Below are 20962 nucleotides of genomic sequence, written 5' to 3' on the forward strand. Positions count from 1 at the left end.
GAATGAAGATCCAACTTGGTGAAGTAAATTGATCCATGCAATTCATCCAGTAATTCATCAATGATAGGAATTGGGAACTTATCTTTAATAATGAGCTTGTTGAGCTCCCTATAATCTGGACACATGCGCCATGATCCATCCTTCTTGTGCACCAATACTACTAGAGCAGAGAAAGAACTTCGACTCGGTTGAATTATACCAGCCTCTAGCATTTCTGCAACCATACATTCAATTTCACTCTTTTGGACATAGGGATATCTGTATGGCCTGATGTTTGGAGGAACACTTCCAGGAATCAGATGAATAGCATGATCATGATCACGCATAGGTGGGAGATCTTTGGGAGTCTCAAATACCTTGGAATGATTGTCCAGGACTTTTTGGAGATCTGGAGAAATAGATGATTCCGATGTGGAAACATCTAGCGAACATAATTGCGCAATTACACCTCTTTGCTCCTTTTTTAGAAGCCTTGTCATACCATTAGAGCTGATTATCTTTCCTAGTTTCCCTGCAATACCCCTTAATTCAACTTCCTTCCTTTCGCAGAAAATTTGATGAAAAGTTCTTGAAAATTAAAAGTTATTGTACCCAAGGATTGTAGCCATTGGACTCCTAGTACAACATCAGCACCTCCCATTGGAATGGAAAGCATTCGGCTAGTCAATACATATTCTCCCATGGATAGCTTGATATTATGGCACTTTCCAGAGCAATTTATTGTTCCTCCATTTGCAATCATCACTTGACACTCTGGTGCTGGATATAGGAAGCAATTCAATTCTTTTGCTACCCTACAATGAATAAAATTGTGGGTGCTTCCTGAATCAATCAACACTATTACCTTTTTCTTCATGATTTGTCCTTCTATCTTGATGGTTTGAGGAGTGGTAATTCTCGCCAATGCATTACAAGATATGGTCGGATTTATTTGTTCTTCATCTAGGCTTTGTTCCTGGAGTATATCCTATTCCTTTGACCTTTCTTGCTCCTTTTCTTCTTCCTCTTCACAATCTATGTAGAATAATTTCTTCTCAGCACACTTATGACCTTTAGTGTATTTGCTATCACAACTATAACAAATACCTTTTGGTCTTTTTTCTTCCAATTGTTGTGGTGTCAACCTTATAGGTTGTGGAAGACAAGGGGCAACAACACTTCCGTCTTTATAGTTGTGAGTGGTATGCTTCCTGGTTGCCATAATTTTGCTTTCCATTTTTCTTGCTAACCTGAATGCCTTCTCTAATGAATCAGGTTCCCAAAGGCAAACATCATGTTGGATATTATCCTTTAAAGACCCTATGAACACATCAATCCTATGCTCCTCTGGAATATCTTTTACCCTTATGTTCAATTTTTGGAACTCCTCAATGTGCTCCATTATTGAACCCTTTTGTTTGAGACTTATCAATTGGCTAAAAAAAGTGTTGCTTTTTGTATCCTCATAATGTGCTATCAATTCTTCCGTAAAAATTGCCCAAGTGATAAATTGTTTACGAGAGAAAAGCCATTGATACCATACAAACTGATTTGGTTCCAAATATATGTTGGCATTATGTTTCTGGTATGGCTATATGTTACAGATGTTGTAATTGATGGCAACACCCTTGGCAAGGCTCTCAATTTGTTGAAAATTAAGAAGTACGCAGGAGAACAGTTAAGAAGATGCGTACCCGCAGGTACACCGTGAAGGGACCGCGGCCAGACACAAAGGTCAGCCGTTCAGGAGGTGCGTACCCCCAGTGCACTCACTTCAAGGTAGAGAAAAGCACACGTGGGGTTTCTTCTATTTAACCCTTGGTATTTAGCCGACGGTATTTGTGTTATTATGGTTTTGGCTCGTGGTATTGATCCATGATTTTAGGAGGAGCTTGCCTATATAAAGCAAAGGAGATCACTTGGCTAAGTATCTTTTGCAAATTGAATATCTTAAGATCTGAAAGATTGGGTTATTGTCTTAAAAGCTTGATCTATATGAAAGTGAAGTTGAAAGAGAATCTGTGAAGGGTGATCTCTCGAGCACATGATCTGGGCATCTGACTAACTGTGGCACACTGGTGGACTGCCAATTCGGCCCTAATCAGAAGTACGCAGGTGATTAACGGTAAAGGTGTGTGGGTACGCAGAGCAGAAGAAGGAGAGTTGCGTAGGTACGCAGAGCAGAAGAAGAAGAGCTGCGTGGGTACGCAACGCGACAAAGGTTCAGGTGCGTACGCACAGTAAAAGTGCGCGGCGCGATAGTGTCTCTGGGTGCGTACCTGCAGTAGCAGTATGCAGCGCGATAGTGTCTCTGGGTGCATACCTGCAGTAACAGTACGCGGTGCGATAGTGTCTCTGGGTGCGTACCTGCAGTAACAGAACGCAGGGCGGTTGAAGAAACAGTGTGTGGACACACAGTGCGACAGAAGGGTCTCTGCGGGTATACGCAGGGGAGCAGAAGGTGAAGTGCGTACGCACGCAGACCAGAGAAAGAAAAACTGTGTATCTGTCTTAAGACATTTTGTTTGGCTGTATTTTTCTGTTGATAAGGTGTTCTGGGTTTAGTTCTATTATTGTTGATCTGGTTACTACAGTTGACTGGGTGATTTTCTTATACTTGATGATCATTTGATGTTTATGGATCCAGTTTGAAAAGTGGTCCTTGTAAGAAAAGAAGTAGGGGGTTGTAGCTCCCTTCCAGGAGAGACTGGAAAACAAGAGAGAGTTGTAGCTCTCTGCAGGTTGCAGCCTGCGTACTGGTAAAGGACTGCACCAATACAAAACCATTGTAAAAGGAGTTTCTAATTTGAAAGAAGATAGAGACATATTGCAGCAGGTGGTTTTCACCCACATTGGGTTTCCACCTTATTTCTGGTGTTCTTTGGTGTGACTATCTGTTTTTCTTGTTCATGCTCATTATTTTATGGTACTGATATGCAAAAATAATTCAAAGTATAAATAAGGAAGATTTGTTAAAAGAACTTGATAATACTGATTCAACCCCCCCCCCCCCCCCCTCTCAGTATTATTTCCAACAATTGGTATGAGAGCAGGTCCTTCGGAGAAGCTTGATTGCTTGAAGGAAGATCATTCATCATGAGCAACTACAAGAGGGAAGCATCAATCAGGCCACCAATTTTTGATGGGGCAAACTTCAATTATTGGAAGGTAAGAGTTACTGCCTATCTTCAATCTCTTGGTACAGAAGTTTGGGATATCATAGATACAAGCTACGCTTTTCCTTCAGCTACTCCTACAGATGTAGCCGAAAAGAAGAAATATGAAACAAATGCTAAAGTAGTCAATACTTTGCTGGGATGATTATCTCAAATAGAATTCGTAAAGGTTATGCAATATAAATCCGCAAAAGAAATATGGGACAAGATTGTCTTGAGCTACGAAGGAGATGAACAGGTAAAGCGTGCTAAACTTCAAACTCTCAGGATTCAGTATGAGAATCTCAGGATGTATAATGATGAAAGTGTGGCTAACTATTTTCTTCGGGTAGATGAGATTGTTAATTGCATGAAAAATTTGGGTGAAGAAATAAAAGAGGCTATTGTGGTTGAAAATGTTCTAAGATCATTGTCCCCCAAGTTTGAATCTAAAGTATCTGCAATAGAAGAAAAGGAAAATCTATGAATTCTTACTATGTCTCAGCTACATGGAATTCTAACTGCTTATGAAATGAGAGAGGGAGGTCCATCAGACAGAAGAGAAGCTGCTTTCAAGGCGTCAGGCAAAGGAGATTATTATGAAGCAAGTCACGTACCAGAAGAAGAAGAAGAAGAATAAAATTTTGTCAGAAATCTTCAAAGGGGTTCTGGAAGGTTCAGAGGTAAGTTACCTTTTAAATGCTTTGCTTGTGGAAGAGTAGGTCATTATGCTGCAAAATGTCCTTATAAGGATAAAGGAAAGGAACCTGCTAGATGGAACAAGAAACAAGGTGCAAATAAGAAAAGCTACTACACTCATGAAGATAGTGATGGTCTATCAAATAGTGATGAAGATGAACAAGGTAATGAATATAAACTGTTAATGGCATTTGAAGATGATTATTATGTGGATGCTATAGATGTGGATAACCTTTATGAAGAAATTACTAGACTCAAGAGATGTATAGAAGAAAAGAATATGATCATTGATACTCTACAATTTCAAATTGATGAAAAGGAAAAACATTTTGAAAAATTAGAAGGTGAAATTGTTGCTCTTAGAAAAGAGATTGAAAAAACAAAAGCTATTAATCTTAAGTTTGTCAAAGGATCTGAAACTCTGGATGAGATTATCAATGTACAACGTTCTCCTCTAAACAAGATAGGTCTGGGCTATAATGGAGAAACTTCTCAAGCATCCACTTCAAAAAGTTATCTTGATGCAACAAAAAGGAATGAGCAAAAGCACAATGGAGACTATCAGGTAAAGCAGGGACGAATTGCAAACAAAGACTATCAGGGGCAATCCGTCTTAAGAGTGAACAAAAGCTACAACCAGCCACAGGTAAAATCTTCTCAATTTGGTTCAAGAATGAATGACAATAGAAATTACAATCACTTGGCCGGTAGATTTGATAACCGCAAAAGTTTCTTCAATGGACAATGTTTCTCTTGTCATAACTTTAGTCACAAAGTAGCTCAATGTGTTGCATATAAAACAACCATGACTAGAGAAGCTCAAAAACAAAGAAGTATGACCAGGATTACAAAAGGGACCTATAATAACTTTTCAGCTCTTGAAAATGAAGTTGAATGTTCTATTTGCAATAACTTTGGTCATGAAGATTCTGAATGCAGGAGCAGGTTTCAGCAGAAAAAGGAACAAGCCTCAAGCACCAAAACATGGAGAATAAAGGAACCACAAACAGAAAGATGTGGGATAGCATTTTATGCAGAGGGACAGGAAAATCTATGGTACATTGACAGTGGATGTTCGAAGCATATGATAGGTGATAAAGAAAAACTTGAGTCATATTCTGCTCTAGAAAAAGGAAAGAAAGTTTCTTTTGGAAATGATACTCCTGCAACTATAAAAGGAAAAGGCATTGCTCAGTTAAAAGAAAAGGTCAAGGCTGGAAGTGTTTTGTATGTTGATGGATTGAAGCATAATCTTCTAAGTTTCAGCCAGATGTGTGATCAAAGAACCGAGGTGATATTCAGATCAAATGGATGTCTTGTTCGTGATCTTGATACAGGTAAAACAGTGATCAAAGGCAAAAGAACTCCAAATAATCTGTACATATTTGAAGAAGGACAACAACAATGCTATCTGAGCAAGGATGATGAGCACTGGTTATGGCATCGGAGGTTGGGGCATCTAAGCTTTTCACAAATTAGGAAAGCATGCAAATATCAGGCAGTTCGCGATCTTCCAGATATCAAAATTCCTGACAACACCATATGCAAATCATGTCAGTTTGGAAAACAAACCAGAACTAACTTTCCAGAGAAGGAAGGATCAGCTAGCATGCCTCTTGAGCTAGTACATACAGATACATGCGGTCCATTCAGGAAAAGAACACCCCGAGGAGAAGAATACTTGATATTATTCATTGACGATTTCTCCAGGTTTGTCTGGTTAGGACTTATGAAGCACAAAGATGAAGCATTCGAAAAATTCAAATCTTTCAAAGCCTTGGTTGAAAATGAATCAGGTCACAAAATTAAGTGCCTCAGATCCGACAGAGGTGGGGAGTTTACCTCAAATGAATTTTTCGATTTCTGTGAAGAACATGGGATAAGAAGAGAATTCTCTACAGCTAGAACTCCTCAGCAAAATGGAGTTGTGGAAAGAATGAATAGAACAGTCCAACAAATGGCTCGTGCTATGCTTGATGAGTCAGGAACTCCCGCAACTTTCTGGGGTGAAGCTGCACATGCTGCGGTTGTTATTCTCAACAAGACAAATGTCCAGGTGAACAACACTCAAACTCCTCATGAGCTCTGGAGTGGTAAGACTCCTTCGATAAAGCACTTCAAAATATTTGGGAGCAAATGCTATATCAAGAATACTGATGAGCAGCTTGGCAAACTTGAACCTAGAGCAGATGAAGGCATTCTTCTTGGTTACTCTCCACATAGCAAAGCATACAAATGCTACAATAAAAGACTTGGCAAGATTGTTGACAGCATTGATGTAGTGGTTGATGAGAGGGGATACATTCCTAGGCAAGTACATCATGAAGACATCGAAGAAGATGAAGGCTACCCTCAATGACAGAATGATGAAGAAGAAGAACCTCAAGAAGAACCAGAGGAGCAGACAAGAATAGAAGAAAAGACTCCATCCAGATATGTTCAGAAGAATCATCCAGAATCTCAGATTATGGGGCAGAAAGAAGCAGGTGTACAAACAAGAAGAACAGTTGCAGAAGCTTCAAGCTATTTAGCATTACTCTCCTCCACTGAACCACAAAATGTGAAAGAGGCATGCAAAGATGAATGTTGGGTGAAAGAAATGGATGAAGAACTTGAGCAGATCGAAAAGAACAACACTTGGGAGCTGGTTCCTAGACCAAAGGATAAGAATGTTATCGGAACAAAATGGGTCTCCAAAAATTAATTGAATGAAAATGGAGAAGTAATTAGAAACAAGGCCAGACTTGTTTGTAAAGGGTATGCGCAACAAGAAGGAATAGATTTTGAAGAAACCTTTGCTCCTGTTGCAAGACTTGAGGCCATCCGAATGTTCCTTGCTCTCTCAAGCTTCCAAAACTTCAAAGTATTTCAAATGGATGTGAAATCAGCCTTTCTAAATGGAGACTTGGAAGAAGAAGTATACATTGAACAGCCAGATGGGTTCATTCTTGGAAATGATCCAAATCTTGTGTGCAGATTGAAGAAGGCTCTCTATGGTCTCAAACAAGCTCCAAGGGCTTGGTACTATCGTTTGGACAAATATCTTCATCAACAAGGCTTTTCAAAAGGATCAGCAGATAGCAATCTTTATATAAAAGTTGAAAATGACAAATTACTAATACTTGTTGTGTATGTAGATGACATTATTTTTGGCAGCAATGAAGAAGCTATGAGTCAAAGCTTTGCCTTGGTCATGCAGAAAGAATTTGAAATGTCCTTGCTGGGAGAACTGACATATTTCCTTGGTTTGCAAATCCAACAAAAAGAAGGAGGAATCTTTTTATCTCAAACCAAGTATCTCAAACAGATTTTGAAGAAATATGGCATGGAAGATGCAAAACCAGTATGTACACCCATGGTCACAGGATGTAGCCTCAGTACAAATGATGAATCTGCAGCAGTACATCAACCAACCTACAGATCTATGATTGGAAGTCTACTTTATTTGACAGGTACCCGACCGGCTATCATGCATGCAGTAGGAATAGTTGGAAGATTTCAGGCAAATCCAAAGGAGACTCATCTTCAGGCAGTGAAGAGAATTTTCAAATATCTTCAAGGGACACAAAATTATGGCTTATGGTATCCTAGAGATACAGATCTCACACTTCATGCTTATACAGATGCAGATTGGGCCGGAAGCGTGTATGACAGGAAGAGCACAAGTGGTGGTGCGTTTTTTATGGGTTCCATATTAGTATCTTGCTTCAGCAAGAAACAGAGTTTGATTGCCTTGTCTACAGCTGAAGCAGAATATGTTGATGTTGCATCTTGCTGCACTCAACTCCTTTGGATGATGCAGACCTTGCAGGATTTTCAAATCACTTGTACGCCACCTATCTCCATCTTATGTGATAACACAAGTGCAATCAGCATCTCAAAGAATCCTGTCATGCATTCAAAAACCAAGCACATACCAATCAAGTATCATTTTCTCTGGGAGCAAGTGCTTGAACAGAAAATCAAGTTGGAGTATGTTGCTTCTAAGGAACAAGTTGCTGATATTCTCACCAAACCATTGCCCAGGGAGACTTTTGAATACCTCAGGCAAAAGCTGGGGGTTGTTGATGCATCAACTTATTGTTGAAACTCTTCTGATTGATGGGTCATCTGGGGTATATGCGTACATGTGCTGGGTCACGGCACAGGTTCAGGGGGAGCATATAATGCATTGTTGGCATTATGGAGGATGTACAGAAGGAAATCATGGAAGTAGCTACAATATGTCTCTATCTCTTTCTTGGTCATTGATGGTGTCTGGTGGATTATGGTTCTTCTTTACAGATCGGGTTCATATTCAGGGGGAGCATGTTCTTAGGGGGAGCATAACCCTTTGCCCTTGACGTCAAAGGGGGAGGATGACGCTGATGTTTTTGAGGTTGCCATCAAGTCCAAAGGGGGAGATTGTTGGCATTATGTTTCTGGTATGGCTATATGTTATAGATGTTGTACTTGATGGCAACACCCTTGGCAAGGCTCTCAATTTGTTGAAAATTAAGAAGTACGCAGGAGAACAGTTCAGAAGATGCATACCCGCAGGTACACCGTGAAGGGACCGCGGCCAGACATGCAGGTCAGCCGTTCAGGAGGTGCGTACCCCCAGTGCACTCACTTCAAGGCAGAGAAAAGCACACGTGGGGTTTCTTATGTTTAACCCTTGGTATTTAGCCAATGGTATTTGTGTTATTATGGTTTTGGCTCATGGTATTGATCCATGATTTTAGGAGGAGCTTGCCTATATAAAGCAAAGGAGATCACTTGGCTAAGTATCTTTTGCAAATTGAATATCTTAAGATCTGAAAGATTGGGTTATTTTCTTAAAAGCTTGATCTATATGAAAGTGAAGTTGAAAGCGAATCTGTGAAGGGTGATCTCTCGAGCGCATGATCTGGGCATCTGACTAACTGTGGCACACTGGTGGACTGCCAATTCGGCCCTAATCAAAAGTACGCAGGTGATTAACGGTAAAGGTGCGTGGGTACGCAAAGCAGAAGAAGGAGAGCTGCGTAGGTACGCAGAGCAGAAGAAGGAGAGCTGCGTGGGTACGCTGTGCGACAAAGGTTCAGGTGCGTACTCACAGTAAAAGTACGCCGCACGATAGTGTCTCTGGGTGCGTACCTGCAGTAGCAGTACGCGGTGCGATAGTTTCTCTGGGTGCGTACCTACAGTAACAGTACGCGGCGCGATAGTGTCTCTAGGTGCGTACCTGCAGTAATAGAATGCAGGGCGGTTGAAGAAACAGTGCATGGACACGCAGTGCGACAGAAGGGTCTCTGCGGGTATACGCAGGGGAGCAGAAGGTGAAGTGCGTACGCACGCAGACCAGAGAAAGAAAAACTACGTATCTGTCTTAAGACATTTTGTTTGGCTGTATATTTCTGTTGATAAGGTGTTCTGGGTTTAGTTCTATTATTGTTGATCTGGTTACTACAGTTGACTGGGTGATTTTCTTATACTTGATGATCATTTGATGTTTATGGATCCAGTTTGAAAAGTGGTCCTTGTAAGAAAAGAAGTAGGGGGTTGTAGCTCCCTTCCAGGAGAGACTGGAAAACAAGAGAGAGTTGTAGCTCTCTGCAGGTTGCAGCCTGCGTACTGGTAAAGGACTGCACCAGTACAAAACCATTGTAAAAGGAGTTTCTAATTTGAAAGAAGATAGAGACATATTGCAGCAAGTTGTTTTCACCCACATTGGGTTTCCACCTTATATCTGGTGTTCTTTAGTGTGACTATCTGTTTTTCTTGTTCATGCTCATTATTTTATGGTACTGATATGCAAAAATAATTCAAAGTATAAATAAGGAAGATTTGTTAAAAGAACTTGATAATACTGATTCACCCCCCCCTTCTCAGTATTATTTCCAACAATATAAAGTTGCCATACATACCTTTTTTGTGTTTTTCACATTATTGAGATCGAAAAATTGCTCCATCTGTAATATCCATGTTGCGGGATCCTTGCCATCACACTTCCTCATATCGATTTTTGGAATATGGTGTGTCTTCGATCCAACATTAGAGTCTATGATATCATGATTAACATTTATTTTGTTCGCATCATGAGTTTCCTTTACTACCTTTTCACCATTAGTAAGTATTTCTTGTAGAAAATTTGTCAAATCTGTCTTCATATCTGTCATGCTTGTCTTCAAGTTTGTGTTCAAATCTATCTTCAATTCTTCCATGCCTATCTTCAAATCTGTCTTCCAATCATCCATCTTAGCTTCCACGCCCTTTATCTTAGATTCCATGCCATTTATCTTAGCTTCTGTTAGCTTTTGTGAGCGTGACATTTGTTGCACTTGTTCTTGTAATTTTGATATATCATGTAGCATTTATTCCTCTTCTTCATGAGTCATGCTAGAGCTTTCAGGTTCCTTACTAGGTGTTTGAATTTTCTTTCCTCAAGGCATCAGTTATCGATAATAATTCCTTCAAAATAATTTTCAAACCGATCTTAAGGAAAAATTTAAGAAAATATACACACCTTTTTTCACTTTGTAGGAGCTTGATATTGCCTCTGATGTATCTCTATGCTTTTCAATCATCTAGTTCTGAATTTGTGACCTGCAGTAGCCCTCTGTGTCCTCTTTCCAATTCCACAAGTCTGACCCAAATTGGATTCTCCACGCAAGAGTTATGTGAAATCTCCCACAATGACTTGATTATAGACTAGTTCAGTAGAGCGAACTTGTATGACATGGCACGAGTCACTGTTTTGACCTTTGGATCTGAAAAATGCGTACAAAAAATTAGACTCTGTCCTCTTTTTGTAACTTCTTACAAATATTTAATCCGATCCCCAGAGAGAAAGTTATGACAATTTTCCCGAGGTCACCTGTTTGGAATGTAATTCAGGAGTCTGCAAAAAGACCAACTTCCTCAGATCATATCTCCGCAAATATAGTACAAAAAGCTCTAAAATTCGGACCCAAGGTTCAGTGTGATCTCTTCTCAAATGGTTTTTTTTTCAACTTCTGAAATGTCGCAGAAAAAAAGCTATAGCGAAAATGCCACGATGACCTGTTTGGAGCAGCGAAACCCTAGAATCCAAAGCTCTGATACCAAATTTTATGAAACCAGCTCAAGAAAAGATAGATCAACGCCTTAGAATTCAGTCTCTTCGAGGGGGCAACCTCCTTTACATTGCATAAATTAACAATTCTTGGATGATTCAAATGACAAAACATCCTTTCTATATATAGGAGTCTAAGGAGTCACAATATAATCCAGTCGACCTAACAATAATAATATAAAGCCACAAAAATAATAATAGAGGGATTCTATGGGGCACAGTAATAACAATATGGGGGCAATAGGGGCACAACAGTATTAATAATGGGTATAACTAAAATAGTAGTGGGGTAATCACTAGTATTATAGGGACCCAACAGATCTGCTGCCCAACAGGCCCCCGACACAATCATCGTGAGTCATCCGGAGTCAGTCGCCGATGTGGCGAGATGCGCTACCAAGGCTTCTCGGTCCGCCATCCCTGTGAGTGACGCACTATGCTATGCTGTTCCATCCTTGCCTCCTGCAACACTTCTTCAAATCCTACTCCCTTGCCTCTACTAATTTGCTTAACCGATGATGCTCATTCTGCTCTACTCGGTTAGCACAAAGCAACCCCTCATAGGATTTTAGCTCTAACTGAGATGCCAAAGCCATGAAATCTTTGTGGAAGAGCAGCAAGCTTGCGATCTCTAGTCCAGTGTACTCAATGTCTGTCAAAGCTTGTGTTGCATTTTTGCAAGAGAGATGTTGCTATCTATGAGGTCCCCATCCTCAAGTTTCGTCATGGGCACGCAGCCCAGGGATGCACATTTCAAAGGAATTCTGGCTTTTATCCCAAGATTCACCATCCTGGCCTTATCTTTCATAGATCTCTTACCAGACCACAGGTTTCACGGTGACATCCGGACTGGTACTGCTATCTGTATGGGGATTTTTGGCACTTCTCCCACCGCTGACATTGGATTCGGTGTTGTAGCCTTAGCAGTGGACATTAGGCTATCCTGAAGGTCCTATGGCTCATTTGGAAATGTCGCAACCATGGGTCTTACTCTCGAATCATCAAAGTTCGACGGGTCCATACCTATTGGATAGTGAAATAACTTAAGTCTCAAGATGCCACAGTTTGTTCGATGGATGACCAGCTGTAATATATAGAGCAGATGAAAGTCAAATTCGACCGTTCCCCCCTTTTCTGGCTCATTAATGCCATACTGGCGGCCGATCATTTCAAATCCAGTTCTCACTTCATGTCTTAATTGCCCATCGTTCACTCCTCGTTGCATTAACTCAACCATCTTTTCATGAACAGTGTCCTCAACGGCCACTTTCTAGCCTATCCGCACAACAGCACAGCCCCTTATGCGTGACCGCGATTCCTGCGATAGACTCGACCTACGCGAAACCTTGTTTCCACGCAGCTTTCCTGTAGACTCGTTTATAGTCCCGCACCTTATTTCAACTGCTTGGAGCACTAAGACTGTGCTTCTGGCGGTTAGTCAGACATCCAACCCACTTGTGTAGGGCTTCAGGCGACTGCCATTTACTCTTCCTGGGAAGGGCTCTCCATCAAGTTTGGCGAGCTAGACTACACCTCCATCTATGACCTCTTCGACCACATATGGTCCCAACCAATGCATTCAAAGTTTTCCAGGGAATTTTATGAACTTGCTGTCATACAACAATACTAGATCGTTTACTTTGAATGTGCAAAACTTGATATGGTGATCGTGCCAAGATTTCTCGCACTGTTTCTGCACCTGCTGATGGAATCCCACTAGAAACCATTCTTCCTCAAGTTCTTCCAGTTACGCGAGCCTCTCTTCCAAGGCTTCGCGGTCTACCATGCTTGTCATCACTGCTATCCAAAAACTGGGTACAATGTATTCCATTAGCATGACAGCTTCCGTGCCATAGACTAACTTGAAAGGTGCCTGACCCGTCAATATCTTGCATGTGGTTTGGTATGCCCATAGCATGGCAAGTATGTGAAAATCCCAATTGTTTCACTGCATGTTACATACTTTGGTCAACGCAGTCTCCAAAATCTTGTTGAATTCTTCTACTATCCCATTCGCTTGTGGATTGTACGATGTACTTTTCTGATGATACACCTCAAATTCCTTAGTGCGTGCATTGGTAGTTTCATATAGGAAGTGTGTTCTGTGGTCACTCATTAGAATTTTTGGGCATCCAAACTGTGTCAACACATTATTGAACAAAAATTTCGCAGTTGTTGCAGTCATGCAGTCCTTAACCGACTATGATTCCACCCATCGAGTCAAGTACTCTATCACGGTGATGATATAACGCGCACTTGTATTCCCTTGAGGTGTGATGGGCCCCACAAAGTCTATCACCCATTTTTCGAATGGCTACAACGTCATCTATGGATTGAGTGGCATCTCATCCTATCGCGATGGTTTCGCAGTCCATTGACATACGTCACAGGCCTGAGAGTATGCTTTCGAGTCTTGATGTAGGGTTGGACACCATAGTCTTGCATGAAGAATCTTCTGTGATGTCACCCATACCGCATATTGTCCTCCTATAGCCCCCCCATGTGCTTTTGCGAGGATCTGTACTTGTTCAAATTCAGGTACATATCTTCGTAATATTTTGTTGTTTCCCATTTTGTAGAGGTGCCCCACGAGAACAGAAAAATCCGTCACGCGTACCACCAATTCTTTCATCTGCTGGATTGAATATCCCTGCAGTGCGGTCCCCGTGGTTAAGAAATGGATTATATCCTCGAAGTGGTCGTCCGCGATGCGCACTGCATAGAGCTATGCATCAGGTAGTCCTTCCTCCAAATTTGTTGGCTCCTCACCGTTCTCAATTCGCGATAGGTGATCTGGGCCTCTATTTAAGCGTCCTGGCTTTACGATGACCTCGGAGTCATATTATTGAAACAGTAATAGCCATCTACAAATGTGCCCCCCCAACACAAGCTTGTTCACCAGGTATTTCAACGCGGAATGATCGGTATACATTTGAAGTGCCCACCAAGTAGATAGTGGCGGTATTTATGGAGCACGTATACCATCGCCAATCACTCGCACTCAATAGTAGAGTAGTTCTTTTTGGCTTTGGACAACAGTCAAGTTGCGAATGCGATCAGGTGATCAATGCCTTCCGCTCCTTCCTACTTGAGTACAACACCCAGCGCGATACACGACGCATCCACATGTACATGAAATTCAATGTCCCATTTTAGAAAACCAAAATGGGAGAAGATGCCATTTTCTCCTTGAGGGTCTCCAGAATTTTCTTACACTCATCATTCAAACAATATGTAGCGTCCTTTTTCAACAATTGTTCCATTTGTGCCGTGATTTGTGCATAGCTCTTAATAAATTTCTCATAGTAGGCAGTGTGGGCCAACGTGGTGCAGACTTGTTTGACACTTCGCAGTGCTTCCAGATTGAGAATGACAACAATCTTTGCAGGGTCCACCATCAGGCCTTGTTTGCAGAACACATGGCCGAGAATATTCCCAATGGGGATGAGGAAGGTGCACTTCCTAATATTCAACGCAATCTGGTGTCGTCAGCAAGTGTCCAACATCAACGATAAGCTCGCTATATGTTTCTTGACTAGCCCAAATACAATCCAATCATCGAAATAAACCTCTAAAAACTTGTGGATGAATTCTTTGAACGTGGCCACCACTATGCACGAAAATATCGTTGGAACGTTCTTCAACCCAAATGGCATAACAGTGTACTAAAACCAACCCCATTTGGTCATGAAGGTTGACTTTCTTCGATCTTCCAGTGCGATCTTGATCTGATGGTACCCAGAGAACCCATTCGTGAATGAGTAAGCTTCTTGTCCGCCAACATTCTCCAAGACTTCATCTGTAAAAGTGTCAGGAATGGATCATGAATGCAGGCATCATTAAGCTTCCTAAGGTCCACACAAATTTAAATTTTGCCCTTCTGTTTTTTCTCTTGCACTATCATAGGACTCACCCAGTCAGACTCTTCCACTGGCTCAATAATTCCTGCTGCAAGCATTTTGTCCAACTCTTCATGGACCTTTTCCTTATACTTCAGATTCAAATGGTAAGGACACTACATAACTGGCTTCGCGTCCGGTTTCAAAGTAATCTTCATCATCCCTAGGTCGCCAAGGATCCCTTTTAACTCCTTGATTTTGGTCAGGAACAAGTCTTGATATTTGTGAAGTAACTCGACGACCTTATCCACCACGGCATCATCCAAATAGTCCCCAAGAATTGCGTACTTTGGCTCCGCATCTGTACCAATGTTTACCTATTTTGTTTTTAGTGGCGCAATGATGACGGGGTCCTTGATTGATGGTCCTCTAACATCGTGACTCCCTTCAATTTTTGGAATATTAATATTTCTGTGGTCATCATCATATTCCTCAACTTGTACGTTGTAACATTCTAGGGCATGGCTTAACTGCGATGAGCATACCGATTGAGCTATTTCCTGTGGTTCCTGTGGTATTTTGAAAATGGCGGCTTTCAGAGCTTGCAACCCATCATCAATAGTATCTGCCCATGGGTCTTCAAATGAGAACGTTAACAAAAATCCCTCGCACAAGATATCCCATTTGCAGGTACCATGTCGGAGTTCTGTCTCAGTATACCAGTTTCTTAGGATGACATCCAGGGTATGATAAAATAAGTGTACCCATTATGGCTGGGGTTCTTCTCCATAGGCTTTGGTCCATTTTGTGAGGTGCGTGCACAGGTCATCGTGTCCATCGTATTTCTCAGTTATTCGTAGTTCCAGCTTCCCAAACCTTATCTGCATCATCCTCCTGTAGCCGCACCAGTTTTCAAAGTTTCCGTCATGTGTTCCCCAATAATGCGCAGGTGTCGTTCACAGCGCCGACTTTAATGCATCGAACCTCTAGTGCTCTGTTACTACACTCTCAAACTTGTTCAAGAATTCATCCACCGATGTCAATCCATCATATGTTGGTAGATCTCGAGCCTGGGTTGTTACGCAACGTAGTGATTTGGTCATCATATTACAATTTAGCATCATCACTTCACTCAACTGATTGTGCCCCCGTTCATCTTCTTCGTCTGAATCCGAAGGGCAGGACCCTGCGCACTCCCACGAGAACCTTCCACCTGCAGTCAGATTTAGCCAATCCTGGTTTCGCACAGTTAACTTTTAGATACAATCCAGCTCCTCATCGCCTCCATTGTCATGCACAGGTTTAGTGTAGCGCTCTCCTTCAGCTGGATCCAGCGGAACTACTATGTGTAGAGACTTTTCTTGAATATCATCTTCTGCTTTTTTAGGTTGATGAATCCATTCATATCTGTGACCCAGTTTATTCCTAGCAATGTGGGGTAAGGGATGCTGTCATCTACAATCTCTATTACCTCGAAGTCCGTATGCATGCTCGCACCATCGATATCCACTATTACCCCTTGCAATCTCCCCATGGGCAAGATATTTTGTTGGTTCGCCATCTGTAACTGAATAGGAGACCATTGTAACACGAGCCTGCCCATGCATTCCCAAGTCTACTTCGGTAACACGTTCGCATCTGAAACCAGGTCTAGAATTACCTGATCCATCTCATATTTGCCAATTTGCGCTGTTTCCCTCCCAGCGCACAGAGCATGCTTCCCCATCTTTCGAACTACACATGGTTCTCCTGACCCTACTCACCTAGAGATCAGCTCTTGTAGTCCTTTGACTGCCTTATTGTCACGTAGCACCTTCATGCATGTCTCTAAAAAGGTAGTTAGCATAGAAGGATACAGTCTTGTCTCTAGGTGATCCCTACTACCTAAAGTAGAGGCCTCTTCGAAGCTCTTCTTAGCTTCCATAAATGTTTCCTTGGCATGTTCCAAGTCAAACTCAGGTTCCTTTGTAGGAGCCTTGTGTACCCAAGTATCTTCCTCAGGTTGCTTCCCCTTATCTTCCCCTGTGGTCACGCCACTTCTAAGCATCATCTTCACGTTGGGGTCTTCTTCGCGCAGTTCGGACCTCATCATTTGGATATTTTGCATTGGAGTAGTCTGGAGTACCCCTTCTTCATGCATTTGTGAGATCAGCATTGGACAATCTACCATTTCATTATCAAATTGCTCACAGTACGGACAAGATATTCTCGTAGGGTTGGTACAGTCATGAGCGTAGTTACCAGGTCCTCCACAATTGTAACATATTAGCTGTCCGCGGCCCCTTTCGGGCCCTATTCCTCCTCATCCTGGACCTCGCCCTTGAAATCCACCCCGCGCTATTGTTGTGGTTGGATCGAAGCCTCGCATTTTTTTCTACATTTGATAAGTTGGGGTCCTATCCATCATCAACTCATAGCTCCAACATGTCCACTCATCGTGGCCCACTGATCTATAGAAATTACAATACAGTTGTCGCAGAGTCTGAGTGTACTTCTGCAACAGGTGATAGTTGTCCGTCATTTGCTTTCCTCCCTCCTGACAGATCCGCACCAGAGCGCAGGTGCCACACTTGGCACCTGTGCCTCTGGTATCAATGGCATTGGTCCCCCTCATGCCAAATAGTTCACGAATATGGGACATCGATCCTTATCGTGGCCCTAGCCTTTACATTTTATACACCACACTTCTTCGCATGCTTCTGTCCAGGGCACCCTATCTTGCTTCAAACTCTGCATCTCCAAGCATAGGTTATGTAGCTGCGTTTGGATTTGTTGGACTCCCAACCCCAGATCCTGTATCGACATTTCATGCATCCTTATTGCCATTTCCAATGCTTCTACCTAGTTTGAGAGCTTCTGTTGTGACAGTGTTGTCTTCAGGTGTGGTGTCAAAGACGCCACAAACCACACGTGGTGCTTCGCATCTATCAGTGTCATATTAGCCTCACGGATCATATTTTTCAGCGTCCGATCCAGATCCCAGGGGGTTTTGCCTGGAAGCATCACGATCTCCTTAAATCCGATGATCGACTGCATTTCTGAATTCGGTCGGCTAAATTCTTTGTTCAACGCAATCTGGATCTCTACTATTCCAACATTCAGGTGATCATTCAAGTGTTTGATATACCATGTCAACACACAATCCTGCAGTGCACTTACCAATGTGGCCTTCTTAATGTTATCATTCGTAACCCCGTGTGCTTCCCACATTGCTCTTACTACGAACCAAAATTGATCTCGGTCTTCATTCCCTACCCCTCTGAATACAGGCAGCTTGATAGTGCTCACCATGCTAAACTGTTGGTTTGGTGGAGGTGGTGTGGGCGAAGATGGAGGCGAAGTAGGTGACACGAGTGGTGGCGTTAGAGGGGATGATAACTGCGGAATGCATTACCTTATCAAACTCACCGCACTCCTCAGAGAAACCCAAGCGCGCTCTTCCTCACTCACTCACAGAGGTGAAATTAAAGGACTATTTCCTAACCCTTCGATACCTTTGTATACCTTTCCGCTCCGCATCGTTCCACTCATTAAGATATTCGCATCACCCTTTTTTCACATAACACCATATTAATCCAGGTATTTAAAGACTTGATGTACTTACCTCGTGGTCCTTTGAGAAAACGTCTTTCTACATCGCTGTAGCTGATAGTCATGTTTATCGTAAATTCAATGATAAACCCTCCTATTATCGTATCCAGCCAATGGTCTACGGCCCACACGATCTTATCTTCAGATGCCTCTAGCCTGCGCACCAGCTGTGGAGTCCACAATATTGGTTGATCGAGATTGCACCTTCCCTAGCTGTCTACTAGCCTTGCGATCCAATCATACAGCTCTAAAGAGAAGGTCGCGAAGAAGATATCATGGATTTCCGTATATATGAAGCGATCCAACCATCTCTTCTCATATATCTGCGGGGTTCTGTTTTCCTGTATTAGGAACTCGTGAAGCTTCTAATCCAACCAATCTTCAATTTCCTTCTTCATAGGGCTCCAGCGTTCTGACATTAGACATCCCTTACGCAGTTCCCAGTCCTAGCAACGAAACCATTTGTTGGCTTATTGGGGCCCGACCTAGGTTCAGAAATGTGTAGCCAAACAAATCCCAAAACTACCGGCCTTTTCGGCAACAGTCCATGGAACACGGACTAAGGCCTCACCCGAGGTAGTATGGGAGGGTGCTAGAACCAGGTTTCCGCACCCTAGGGATGTCTTGATGAGGTCTGGAAAGTGCACGAACCGAGCCTACACACTGCGCGACTTCCATGCAGCCGTCTGTTCTGTGCCACTACCTTTGCGCGGCTAAGATGACAAGCATGAATGTTCTTTACCCTTTCTGTGCTTAGTCTAATTATAGATCTTGAATTAAATTAAGTAGGCCCAATACATTCATTTACCATTTAACATAAAAAGACATGCACGTAATCATAAACCATAAACAAATGCATAAACCGGAATACAGAAATAGATACGCAATATTTCAAAACAAACTTATCTTTATTAATTCCTTTTCCAGTTACAATCCACTTCCTACCCTACTCACACAACTGCGGACTCTACTAGGCCTCCACGCACACAGCTGCAGAGCGTCTATCTCCTACTACAACCCAAAACTCAGACTTACAGACTCAGATCGAATACCACATTCAGAAAACCATCTCTTTTTTTAACATTAGAAAAGCTACCTTCTATACATAGAGCCTTGCTCTATTTATACATTCCCATGGTCCGTAGACCATGGGTAGGCCAACACATTCTAGATTAAATTACAATATTTTAGGGCAGACTACCCTTAGACTTGACCCATTACAATTCATGTTCTATGCACTTCGCGGAGCCTTTACAATACCAATATCCAAAATTGTGGCCTTTAAGCCCCAAAACCATTACGCGGGGGATCCGTTGCCCAACAACATGTGAAAAATGAATCTCCAAGTAGAATGGACACATCAAGTACCTAGAGTATGCTAAAAATCGATGAAGTTACTCCACAAGGCATAAGGAGAGACGAAGAAACTAGGAAAATTAATGTAGTGCCAAGGAGATAAACATGAAAACATTTAGATGCATATGGGGTATAATGGCTATGGATTATGACTCAAGTAATGGAACCTTTGAATTTTGAACAAGCTGAGGATCATAAGGAATGGATTAGCACTATGAAATAAAAGTAAAAATCTATTATTAAAAATGAAACTTGAGAATTAACAAAGTTGCTTACGAATAAAAACCTTATAGGTTCAAAGTGGTTGAATAAGGAATGCTTGGTTGCAAAGGGTTATTCATAAAATCAAGGTACACATTATGAGGATGTTGCATTAGTATCACAAAAGAAAACAATTAAAATAATGATAGAATAGTCCATTAAATATAATTGGATGTTATATCACTTATTTGTAAAATCAACCTTTTTAAACAAAGAATTAAAAGAAGAGGTTTATCTCATTAAATCATACGATTTTGTAAAGAGAGTTTAAGAACACCTTTTCTACACATCGAAGAGAACTTTATATGGACATAGACAATCACGCATGTCATCATATGTGAAAATAGACACCTTTTTCTTTTAGCATCATTTTCTAAAAGTAAAATTGATCCTAATTTCTATATCAAGTCATATGATAATGTAAATGCTGCTTTAACCTCTTTATATGTTGATGATCTAATTATACCAAGGAATGCTACTAACTTGATTGAAGATATCATAAGAAATTTTTCAGATGTATTTGGGATGAATGATCTTACATGACTACAATATTGTTTGGGTCTAGAGGTATAGAGGGACAATGGTAACACCTTAACAAAAAAGTGAATATTTAAAGGATTTACTCAAGAGATTTAATATGGAATAATGTAAGGCATGTCTATTGCATTAGAAAAAAATGTTAAGCTCACCAATGATGATGAAACAAAAGAGGTGGATGGTACTTTATATTAACAACTAATCAGAAGTTTGAATTATCTCACTATAACAAGGCTTTATTTTGCATATTCAATCAATGTACTTAGTCAATTCATGGATAAGCCCCATATTAGTCATTAGAATGCTACAGAGAATGTCATTTGATATTTTAAAGGAACTATTAATTTTGGCATTAAATATACTAATGATTGTGATGTTGGGTTAACAATTTATACTATTTCTAATTGGAATAAAAATCCAAATGAAAAGAATTCCACTTGTTGATATGGGTTCAATATAGGATATGGAGT

The sequence above is a fragment of the Pinus tabuliformis genome, chromosome Q (assembly GCF_031772625.1).
Source record: "Pinus tabuliformis cultivar Carrire ecotype Pingquan chromosome Q, CPIR1, whole genome shotgun sequence".
NCBI lineage: Eukaryota > Viridiplantae > Streptophyta > Pinopsida > Pinales > Pinaceae > Pinus > Pinus tabuliformis.